This window comes from Sander vitreus, chromosome 2 (genome assembly GCF_031162955.1).
Source record: "Sander vitreus isolate 19-12246 chromosome 2, sanVit1, whole genome shotgun sequence".
Classification (NCBI taxonomy): domain Eukaryota; kingdom Metazoa; phylum Chordata; class Actinopteri; order Perciformes; family Percidae; genus Sander; species Sander vitreus.
In genome coordinates, this window is record NC_135856.1 from 10,105,376 (window position 1) to 10,117,851 (window position 12,476).

Sequence of the window (12,476 nt, forward strand, 5' to 3'; positions counted from 1 at the left end):
CGTTATACATGTATACAAAAATAAATGTGCATAAAGCTGAAACAATTCCAGAAGAAACAAAAATGCAAAATGGCTCCAAGACACAAAACTCTACATGTACAGACAATAAACACACTAAAGCACAAGGCTGTGCTCACCAGGGAGAAGTCTTTTATTTGTTCTTGTGGTTGGTGTTCCGGGCTCAGTGATGTTCTGACATTTGTTTTTGAGGGTGGTGGTGTGGGTGCGGGGCAGACGGTGGGAGGTGGATGCTGGGAGAGGAACGGCTCAGGGTAGGATGTCTATAATTACATATTGATTTCTCGGGAGCCGCTGTTCAGCCAGCGTTGTGAATGTGTAGAATAAATCACTCGGCTTCTATGATAGCTAAGTATTTATTCTTTTTAATTCTGTTTATGGTGATCTTGATTCATGCCCTCGAACCCTGGTCACGCCTCAGTGCGGCTGCCCTCTTCATGTCAAGGAGAGATCAGAGTACACAGCTCTGTGTGTTTTTACATGCACCAGTGGGAGGATTCGCCAGGGACTGTGCTAACGCCAGAGTGAAAATGAAGGCCCCGAGAGTATAGGACCATTTACGGTTACTGATCTTTATCCCAGTCTAGGAGATTATTCGTAGAGGCTTTTTCTTTCTTATCTGTGTTTAGTCAAACAGAGTCGCCTGCAGAGTGGCACTGATAACTTAGTATTACTGCTCGACATACAAACATATAACAAATTGTATTTCATCTTTGGGGGAGGACTGTGGGTTTCCATCTGCATGCTTTGTCAGAACTCACTGAGATTTTTCAGAAAAAATACTGCCTCTCACAACTGCATTGTGGTGTTTTCAAAATAATACTTACTGACCCAATTCATTGCTGATATCTCAGACACAGCAGATTAAACTTTGAACAACTGGGGAACTGACAATTATATATATATATATATATATATATATATATATATATTTATTCCAGATATAAACAAGGTTTTATATTTGTTGTTGATTGGCTCAGACATTTTTACTACTTTGTTGTTAAAGAAGGTAAAGGAGGAAGATGAGATGAACTCTATTGATCCCTGAGGATGAATTTAGTTATTACTGCAGCAAAAATACGATGTAAATAAAATACAGTATATACATCGTATTTACTGATCATATTACAGACTTTGCCTTTGAAGGATTTCCAGCTAAAGTAACAGTTTACAGATTCGGTGGCGGATATTTGACAGTGAACTGCAGCAGCACGCAGGGTGTGTTGTGTGCAGATGTGTATCTTTGCTGCTATCTAAGTGAAGGCTGAAGGCTGTGTAGGGCTGTGAAGGATGAGGTGGAGGTGGACAGATGCTTCTTTGGCTTTTTGTCTAACTTCAAATTGACAATTTCATTTTAGCCCACTCCCTCTAAACTCAAAGGCCATGGGCACCGCCACGAGCCTGTAGGGAGCAGAGTGGTAAGGGGTTGGATTTGTGCTTGGATTTATTTTACTTGGTGGAAAAGGCTACAGGCAGCATGGACTACAGATGGCGAGCGCTATATTTCTTATAAATACAACGCAGCTTTTTTTGGAGTGAGCAGTGAGCTATTTGAGTGGAGCAGCCTAGAACGCCTTTGAGCAGGGGAGTAGAAGAAACAGACAGCTCCGTGAGCAAGTAGCAGAATTTCTCACCGCTCCGCTCACATGCTCTGCTCTACACAGCGTTTTAGCATCTTTAGGCTCATTGTTTTGGTTTTACGGCCCGCTACTTTACAGTTTTGTTTCAGTCCCACAGCTTTAATGATCTTTGTTTCCAGCAGCAACAGGCAGCAGAAAAAGTTCTGATATGCCCACAGTAAGCTACCTGTCCAGCACCAAACAGCAGACAGACAAAGTTAGCAATTAACTGGTGAACATAGTGGAGCATTTAGCAGCTAAAGAGACAGCTTTTCCCTCAGGAGTTTGTGGGGATCAAAATTGAGCTGAAAGAGAGTCCAATTTTTTATTTATTTTTAAATATTATTTATTTTTGGGGCATTTTAGGCCTTTATTTATAGGACAGGAGGGGGGGGGCTCTATCAGGTGAGTAAAATTAACATTAATGGGGCTCTATGTCTGCTGGATGTGTATATAACTCTTTGCTAACAAGTTAGCCATATAAAGTTCATAAGGTGATAATATAAATGTTATATTTACAGCTTCTGCTGCCCCCATGTGGCCCGATAAAAACCCATGTGGCCCTATAAAAACAATTACTGTAATGCAGGTTTCCGCCGGATGGAGCAACGGTGCCTGTGCAAAATAGCCTCGGACATGTGTACGTTCAAAAGTTGTTTTAGTCGTGCAACAGAAAACTCAGATTGGACAGATAGTCTAGTTAGCTGTCTGGATTTACCCTGCAGAGATCTGAGGAGCAGTTAACCATAGTCCTCAGAAATCCACCGGAGTTTAAAATACTAACACAAAGAAAGCGGAAGGTGACGGACATCCGGCCGAAATGAGGAACATCCAGCGGAATTTCCGGCAGCACCTGAACAATCCTGGTAGTGAAACGTGTCGATATGCACTATAATAAAGGTAACATACATAAATAACATTTTAAAATACTTTTTTATTTATGAATATATATTTCTTTTTTTAAAGAAAGACGGAAGCACAATGAGAGGCACTATTAATGTGATTTATAGTTACCATCATGGTTGCTATGTCAACCCAACTTTCAACACTCTTACCTCTGTGAAAGCAGTCTGGATCTCTACTGCTTGCCCAATAATGCAGTGTCGGCGCACATACAGTACATATGTGGAAACACAGAGACCATTAACTCCATCTTTCTCTCTCTCTCTATGTGTGCGCGTGCGCGCACACACAGAGAGACACACACGCACACACGCACACACACACACACACACACACACACACACACACACACACACACACGCAAAAAGGTTTGCTCAGTGAAAGCAAGGCCAAAAAGCTTGTGTAACACACTTCATTTGACACATTCACCGTGCAGCTTGAGCTAAAAGCATTGCACTCAAATATGAGCTGAATTCATTTGCACTAAAATAAGAGGACAAAAACAATTCAATAACCCAGTGAAACAACACTCCATTTCTCCGTCTACTCAGTGGCTGCGCGGGCAGAATGAGTTATGGCTGGAAAAAAACCCGGAGACAAATCCAATCCACCAGAGCTGTCATCGTGCCTGATGAGTATAATGCCACCTCAACTAATCCCTCAAACTCTCACTCGCTGTTTCTTCGGCTGAGCCACAGCAACTCGTTGCTGTTTTGCTCCTGTTGTGACCCATCAAAGTCAAGGTGAGGTTTCAGTCATGTCTGGCTGTCTTTTCAGCTCTTATGTTTTTCGCCAAGGTGAGGTTTTAGCAGTCGCCCCCGTCGGCGTTTATCAACTGCATCAACACAACATGGCGCAGTCAACAGCACAACAATTCACACATGACGAATAGAGAGATCCAAAGTGGATCAAATGTGTAATCTGTAAAAAGAGGGTGGGGGGGGGGGGGGGGAGCTGACTTTGAGTGTCGGAGGGAGGAATGAGAGACTATCACGTTTTATGACGGATATCCTGTCAGAGAGAAGGCAGAGCTGCCAGCTGCTTAGAGGCATTACATGTTCCATCTAAACTGATGCCTGATCGACATCGCAGTAAACAAAAGGACTTTCCTCAAGCGAAGTGGCCTCCAGTGCCTGTGTCACACAAACTCAAAACTGAGACAACTTTTATATGTTTAGTAAAAGGTTTATCCCAACATCAGAAAAGTGAATGTGCTCCTTTGCGGTTGCAGTGACCTCAAAACACACTATTTAAACTGTGTTTCCCAAACACCATTACAGTTTATTGTTGCTTTACGTAAAACAGCAAACTACGTGAACATGAACTCATCCATGACCTCCTGCCTTTAATGGCACTGGTCACCTTCATAATCTTCAAGCTCTGTGCCCCACTCACATGCTCTGCTTACCATTATTAATCTTGCCTTCTAAGCTCTGATGGACATTTTTCACAGCAAAGATTTTGACTTGTCATAGTAGGAAAAGCACAAGGGAAATTGATAACATTAAAGATGCCTCAGTTCCATTAAGTGTCCCAGTAAGCTATTCCGGTGAGCCAGCATGCACAATACCAGGACCTCCCCTAAGTGCAATGCAGCTATCATTAATGTTATTAAATAGCTGTGCGTTTCCTATTATGACATGTCAAAATGTCTGCCGTGAAAAATGTCTATTGGTCAACTGTCGACCTCTCCAGCCAAGGGAAGCAGTACTTTTAGAAGTGCAACACTATGAACTGCTGGACAAATCCAAGTTGCCATGTTTTTATATATCAATTGAAGAGTTTTAGACATCATGAATTCAAAAATCAAATAGTTTTCAGGGGAGATGAACACAAACAAATAGAGATGATAATCTGTAAATTATTTCCAAGAAATTAATAGATTATAGCTTTAATTTGTAGTGAAGTTTACAGGTAATACTGTACAATAATTCTACAGAAGTCTGGGATTGCTTGTTGACAAGTTCAGCATACGTCAAGGTGAAATATTAGTGTGTTCTGGTAAAAGAAAGGAACATAACATGAGTTTCAAATAGAAGAAACTGTATCCCACCAACATTTTACTCTTAAACACGGCATACCTTCGTATTTAGGTAATTAAGACACCCAAAACATCAACCCAAAGTGTGGTTTTATTTGCAAAGATAACTTTGTTTAAAGGCTGCAGAGGGTTTAATATTCCTGTAGCAACATTGTATCTGCTAAGTGATCCATATTATTTAAATGAGTCAACGCTAATGTGAAGATTATTCACTGACACAACCCCCATGAGCATACCTGACCTGTCATCACTCTCTCTCTGCTTTTTGAAATACATTCCATCTATTTCACCTCACCCGTCTCCGTCTCTTCCTCCCACTTTATCTTGTTTCATGTCTTGTCCAAGTGTCTGGCTTTAGCCTGTTTTATACAGATACCTTTGGTATCTTATGTACCTTTAGCTTTTGAAATGAAGACAGTGGATAATATGCGCAAAAGTAAAGAAAACCTCACAAGTAAACATTAAAAGGAAGTGGAAACAGAGCTTTTATTACACACGTGTCGTGTCTGAGGTGTTGATTGGTCCCTGTTGACTATCTCTGTATTGGCTTCCTTACCTTTTTTTTTTTTTTTGCCAGCAAAGCAATTTCGCCTCAGCCTACAACTTTATTTACATCTCCCTTAATTCCCTCAGCAATAAAGGCCACAGCTCAAGGCAACTGCAAGGACATGTTCTTGAGCTGGGGGCCTCGCTTTATATGTGCATGTGTTTATGCATACCTGCGTGGGGTATGTGTGTGTTGTGAATTCCAAAAAGTCTGCACACACACTTTACGTGATGTTTAGAGGTGCAGATATGTTTGAAAGGGTGATTTAGCACATGTAGAAGATTTAAAAGCATGCAAAATAAAACCCGCCCTGCGCAGACCTTCAGCCGCTCAGTATGTCTCTCAGCCTCGGCTCTAGGTCAACGCCTTCCAGAAGGTCAATCAGAACTTTACAATTAGTTGATTGAACCTGCCTCCAGTGAGCCACCTGTCGTGTCACACGGTGGAACTGATGTCCCCACCTGCCAGAGGCAATTAACTCTAAATACCGCTCTCTCCGCTCATGCACCGCAATTCTCCTCCCAGCTGAGTATAATAAGGTTGAACTACGTTGAAGTTGAGAGGGGGCGGGGGCGGGAAGGCTGCTCATGGCCCCGAGACACTAATGGGTATTTACTTCCGTCAGATTTATACTGGCAGTCATGCGGAATGGTGGACGACTGTCGACCCTCGTAGGCAGGGGAAGCAGCGGACGATTTTTTTTCCCGGCCCCCTCGGGTCAACTCAGATGGGAGGGGTGAAGGGAGGGAGGGCAGCCTATGGCGTGAAGGTAAGGTGATTAATTGAAGGAGCAGCTCAGGGTCAGCCTCAATTGTTGGGGTGATGGGTCAAATGAGTGCGACATTGAGTGTGACACCTGATGCATGTCCTCGGCTACGGCTGAAAGATGAAGTTGTAACTCAGAGCGGAGAAAGTGAGAAAGAGAAAGAAAAGAGAGAAGAGAGGACGAGATGAGGACACCGGAGAGACAAGAAACACAGATTCCGTGGATTCCGAGTCCCTGTCTCTCTACTGACATTTCAATTAAATTGCTATCACAAGTGCCAAAAGCATTGTTGACTTCATATCTCGCACAGATATTTTTTTCTCACTCTGAGGGATTTGAATTACCTCAAAGTGTAGGAAATGTCCCAACTAAAGCCGGGGAGTATAGACGTGCCAACAGTCTCACTGACAGTGCAAAGATGTCTGCTATTTGAAAAGTCGAAGCAAAAGAAACAGCTAGGGTGATTGTCCATTCACAACAACAACACATACAATAGAAATTACGGTAATTCTTCTTCACCGTTCTACATCTAGACATTTACATTTATAGTTTTTTACCTTTTATAAAATTCCTATGGGTGTCTATGATGTGAATGTCACCGCAGCTCAATTCTACCGCTCAGCCATAAAAGTCGGCCGGGAACATGACAGATCTTTGAAGCCGCACCCCCACTCTTCCCGCCGATGTTCCTCTCCTTGCAGCCTAAAATGACAAGCTCTAAGAGCCGTGCGATGCTACAACAATGTATTTCAAACCTATTGTGATAACATTGTTGACAGTGGGTTTTTTTCCTTTTTTTGGACTATCCTTTATTTCTTCCACTCTTTCTCCTGCATTTCCCTTTCTATTATTCAGAAATGCCATTTTATATGGTGTTGTATACCCCTTGATGTCCTTGAAGAAAAACAATGAAGATCTACAGAATGCTAAGAGGCACATGGGCGTATCATTGATAGCAGCGGTGAGCTATCAATCTTTGAAACAGATGGCCTATCAGTTGCATGGCTTTGTCCTCGACATGTCTACTACACTGCATGGAGGTGACCTTTTAAAGATAATTCACACTAAACGTGATGGTATACGCTTAATTCACTTTAAAGTAAATTGACTTTTTTTTTTTTCGAAATGCAGCATATCTGTAGTACTTTGATAAATAATAATCATTATTACTGTAGATGATTAACATTATTTCATGTATTTTCATGCCCTATTTTCTTGAAAGCTAATGGAAGCTCGGATGAAATGCAAAAGAAACGATTAGGCTCTAACCAGCATGCCCATTGTTCCATCACCACGTCCCGCTTATCAACAGCTCCATGTTGGCTTTCACGGCACAAGAAAGAACGGCCATGTCAATCCTCATTAATTCTCCCACTGAATTAGAGGCAAAGTAGATGATAGGAAATTAATGTCTGCAAGGAGATACTTAAATTATTCAACAGTAACAGGATTATGATGAAAGATCACTACGCTGGTTTCTTTCTCTCCATCCCCATCCATTCTTCCTCCTCTTCCTTTTTGTGCTTCCTCCCTCTTACTTTTTATTTTGTCAGGTGGCAGCCATTGATATATATATATATGGGCTGTCAGCGTTAACGCGTTAATCGCGATGCGATTAAGGGCCGACGCGATGCGATTAATTTTTTTAATCACATTAATTGCATGCCGGCATTTATTAATTTATTTTACACTTCACTCGGCTTTGCTAACAGGCTACTATTTTGACCCTTTGCAGCACCGTTACTTTAGCCTGGATGCCAGCCGAACTTAGCCCCGCCCACAACATTCGAGGTCGGGAAGTTCGGTCTGGACTTGATCCGTTGAGGAGCAATTATGCTCGAACAAGATCTGTTCGGACCAATCAAATTGTCGGACAGATGATCAACAGTAACAGAATCAACCACGTCACCAAAGAGCGCTTGGGTTGAAATTGTTTACAACAGGTGGCTGCCGCTGGAGAATTGAGATGTGTAGATTCCACCATCGCGTCTGTTACAGAAGATATCGACAGCGCATTCATTTTAAAATCCTCAACCGGCCTGTCTCAAACTAGCTGATGGTGTGGCTGCGACTCAGCTGTTCAAGTGGCAGTGGCTGGTTTTAGAACGTAAAAGGATTCACCTGTTTCAACGGCCAATAGAGAAGTCAGCTGGTAAAGTCAGATGTAAACCATATGAATAAAATTATCATTAATCCATTTTATTTCTGCGTTACAACCAGCTTTACGAAATGGCAGAGTTTTAGACGGAGCGAAACCAAATCCCAAAAAATTACTACTGCTTTTGCGAAACAGGTGGCAACTAACTGCAGACCTGTCAGCATCGTAGAGGACTCGGGTCTTAAAGACGTACTACAGTTGACCTGTCTGGTCGGGACAGTAGTTTTCACGGATACACAGCCTGTATGACACGGAGAAAGCAACCACAGTGGAACTGCTGCAAGGTGCTGCAAACTCTGTCTCATTAACCGGTGATCACTGGACGTCAGTGAGTAATCAACATTATTTAGGAGTTACTAAACACTATATTGACTCTAGTAAGGACAGAGATTTTTTGTTTTTTAGTTAGGTACTTGGAGGAATTGTGCAATAATGACAGATTCACACATTTTTCTTTTGTTTACAGTAAATAAATAATTACAAATCTTAAAATCAAGTTCATAAAGTAACTTTCTTTGCATTCATTTGATTCCCAATCAAAATACACTGGTAAAAATTGCTTTCGATTGTTAATATGTACTTAAAAACTGTTCTGAAATGCAAAATAATAGAATTTTAATCATGTGATAAAATATGCGATTAATCGCGATTAACTATAGAACTTCAGCGTTTAAATTAATCGTTTGACAGCCCTAATATATATATATATATGTATATATAAATATACTTGTGTTACCCCTATTGTTGATGTTGGAGTTGGTGTTATGCCCGCATAATCTTACTGTGCATTAAGTCACAATACTTAAAATGAATTACATTATATTTAATATGTTCAATGTTTCTTCTGTCAAGGAGATTATGTTTTCAGTCACATTAGCAGTATATAAAAAGTGAATAGCATTAGTGAAATGTGGTGGAGTATGCCATGTGCTGTGGGACAAATGTTTAGTTTTTGTTGCAGATCTGGATTCCTATGCTGATCCAGAATACCTATACCACTAGTAGCCAGGCAACCAGCGGTGACTCCAGAAAGTCACTGCACCAAGCCAGGAATTAGTCTGGCCCATTACATTAATCACAACCTGTCATTTAACGACTTTGTTTTTTGTACGGATTAAACAAACCAGATATAGCGTGGGTATGAGGGTGCCATCGATCTTCTCATCTAACTCAGCAAGAGAGCAAACAAGCATCCAAAATGTCCTATTCCTTAAAAAATTAAAAAAATTATGAAAATGTTTGCAGTTATGTGACCCATGTCTGTCTACATTGTATATAGGAAATAAAATATTTACCATTTAGCTAAGTAAGAGGATAGTTTATCAAATACTGCAAAGTGACACCTGCATCTCTTGAGTATCACACTCTCCTCTGGGTTGACTATCACTTTAAACTATTTACAGTACCCTAAAGGAATTCTTTTTACAAATTCTTACCCATGGGGGGTATCTGAAACATATTCCATATTTACTGCATGTTCCTGCACTAACATTCACACTTTAAAAGTGCTTCCTATAGTTGGAAATACATAGACCAAATGTTAGTGTGCTTTCTGTACCTTTCACTGCTAATAAGAACAAAGTATTTTGAACCTGGGTGTAGCCCCAGCACTTTGCTTACCATCCTATGAGGAGAGAACAAACCAATCTTGGTTACAAAATGTAGCAATTTAATTGGGCCTGATGGGCGATATTGGCATGGTACCCGTTAGTACATCAAGTAAGACTTTCTATTAATATTCAGGAAACATTTACCAAGCACACATTCTCCCAGTCCACTGAGCAGCAATGCATTACCAATACTTAGAAGTGCTTCACCTTATAAATAGTACTACCCAAAGTTTTGGTAGACGATACCTGTAGAAATGAGAGGCAAAACTGTTCTTTACAATCAAAAGGCCTTGAGTTACAGTATATGTACCTGTAAGGTATTTTCAAGACCGTCACATTTCGGAATAATGAAAACTCTAACATCACTTGGAATGCATAAGTTATGACGGCATGTTACGCCGCACTTAGCTCCTACACAGTCCACAAGAAAAGAGTACTCAAATGCACCACAGCTGCTCCTGCAGACTGAAGCATGAATTTGTAAAACATAGCCACAGACCGGTGCTTTGTCCTTAGCCAGCACTGAAGTCTTCAGAGGAGTAACCTGAGGCCAGGGATGTACAATGACTGTGCACTAATAATTAACTGCTTCAGTTAATGGTCAATTAATTATTAATCTGTCATGGGTTATAGATACATGACACTAATATGGAAGGAATGGTACCTGAATTTAACCTCTAATTCTTCATTGGATAAGAAGCAGTGCAGTGATTTATTTAGTTTAGTATTAACACCATAATGTGCTGCTGTTTGTTCATATTCAGGTTTTGCGTGATTTACTATATAAAGGTACATATTTATTTTTCCCAAAGGCAAAAAACTCCAAAGACAACCTGAATAATTAAACATTATTTTGAGTAATGGCACTTCCACACAGAGTTTAGATTTGGTGTAAACAAAAACAAAAGGTTCTCCTAATGTCAGGGAGCCTGAGGACAGGGTACATGTGAGGCATTTGATGAATTAGCTCTTCATGCAAAAAACAAAAAACAAAAAAAAAAACAGGCAAGTGGAACAAAAGGGATAATGAGCAGTGGAGTTTTTTTCCTATTGTTTTTCCTGAGGTCAGAGAAAGAAGGTAGAGGAGGAAAGAGGCGGATGTACAATGGGAGGAGTAATTAGACACTAAGAGCAAAGAATCCTTTACAGCACAGTGTACATCTAACCATTGTCTTGCCTCCAAGATATCCTATTTTATTCAACAGTTTTCCTGTTTACTGACTGAGCTCCACAGATTGAACTGCAAATAATGTAGGAAGTTTTAAGAAGGGTGCTGATGGTGTAGGGCAGTGTTATTCAGTCATTGCGCGGCTCGTGAGACTCCGGCGGCTCGCCAAGTTTTAATTTTAATTGTGGCTCGCATGGCAGTAAATAATATTGGGATATGATCATGCAGTCAATAGCATTCATTTAGAGTCGTGATTCTCCTCATGTGTCATATCTTGTTTTACTTTCTGCCCTGTGTGCTTTCTTGCTTTTGTGATTGTCTGTCCTGCCCTGATGTGTTTCATCTGTTCCTCATCAGCCCTTGTGTCCTCAGTCCCTCGTTACCACCCTCCTTTCCTGGTGTTCTCTTGTCTCTGTCATGCTTTACTTCCTGGTTCTAGTGTTTAGTTTTCTTCAGTGTTTACAACTTGTAGTGTTTTTGGATTTGCTGTTGTTGCCTAACTGTTTTTGGCTTCTTGGATTTATTAAAACGCCCCTTTTTCTTCCCCAACCTGCCTGCCTGGTCTCTTGCATTTAGGTCCTCCTTTCGAACTGTAGAATCTCGACACAGCCATTAAAAAAGTGTGTGTGTGTGTGTGTGTGTGTGTGTGTGTGTGTGTGTGTGTGTGTGTGTTGGCTTTATTCAACTGATGCAACTTCTCTTGGTCTTTTACTGACACAGTTTATGCGTTTTACATATCTATCTACCATACTTTTTTTAAAGGATGCTTTACAGAGCACTTTAAAGCACCCATATTATGCTCATTTTCAGGTTCATAATTGTATTTTGAGGTTATACCAGAATAGGTTTACATGGTTTAATTTCAATCAAAAAACACAATATTTTTGTTGTACTGCACATTGCTACAGCTCCCTGTGTGTTCAGGTCTCTATTTTAGCTACTTCTGTACCATCTTTGTTGGGATTCGCACATGCGCAGTAGCTAGGTAAGGATCACATCAGCTAGCTAGCTGTTTCTTAGGATTAGCCGGGAGACTTCTTCTAAACGAGGGCGCACTTCCAACTTTGCATGAAATACCTGCAGAACAGGGACATGTAAGTAGCTCTTTTGTAGATTATGGTGAACTCGTGTGTTGTAGCAGTGTTTTGCCATTGAGAACGAGGGGGCTAACCGCTAGCATGTGCTAGTGGTTAGCCCCCTCGTTTTGGCTAGTGACATAGACAACCCTGCAGATTTTTAACAGCTCACCCGGAGACTGAAGGCAGGTTACATTCAGAAACCCCTATCTCACTCAAAACAGCATGGATGATTTTTTTTCCAAGTTTGTATGCGTGTGGAAGCACCAGAGACACAAAATAACACCCCAAATCCCAGAAAAAGCGATTTTTTCATAATATGGGCACTTTAAAGCTGATACATATCGATAATTAGATTCATTACACTACCGTTTCATTACATTTTCCTTTTTCACAATGGGAAAATCCTTTACATGAAACAATCTGAGAAGGAGAGAAAAAGCCTTCTTTGGTTGAACTGCTCACGATGAGGTCATGACATGTGAAAAGGAGAGACTTTTTGTGTTTTTGCTCTGATACACTTGGAGGCACCAGATTTTTCATTTTCATTTGTCAACTAGGAGTTTTAGC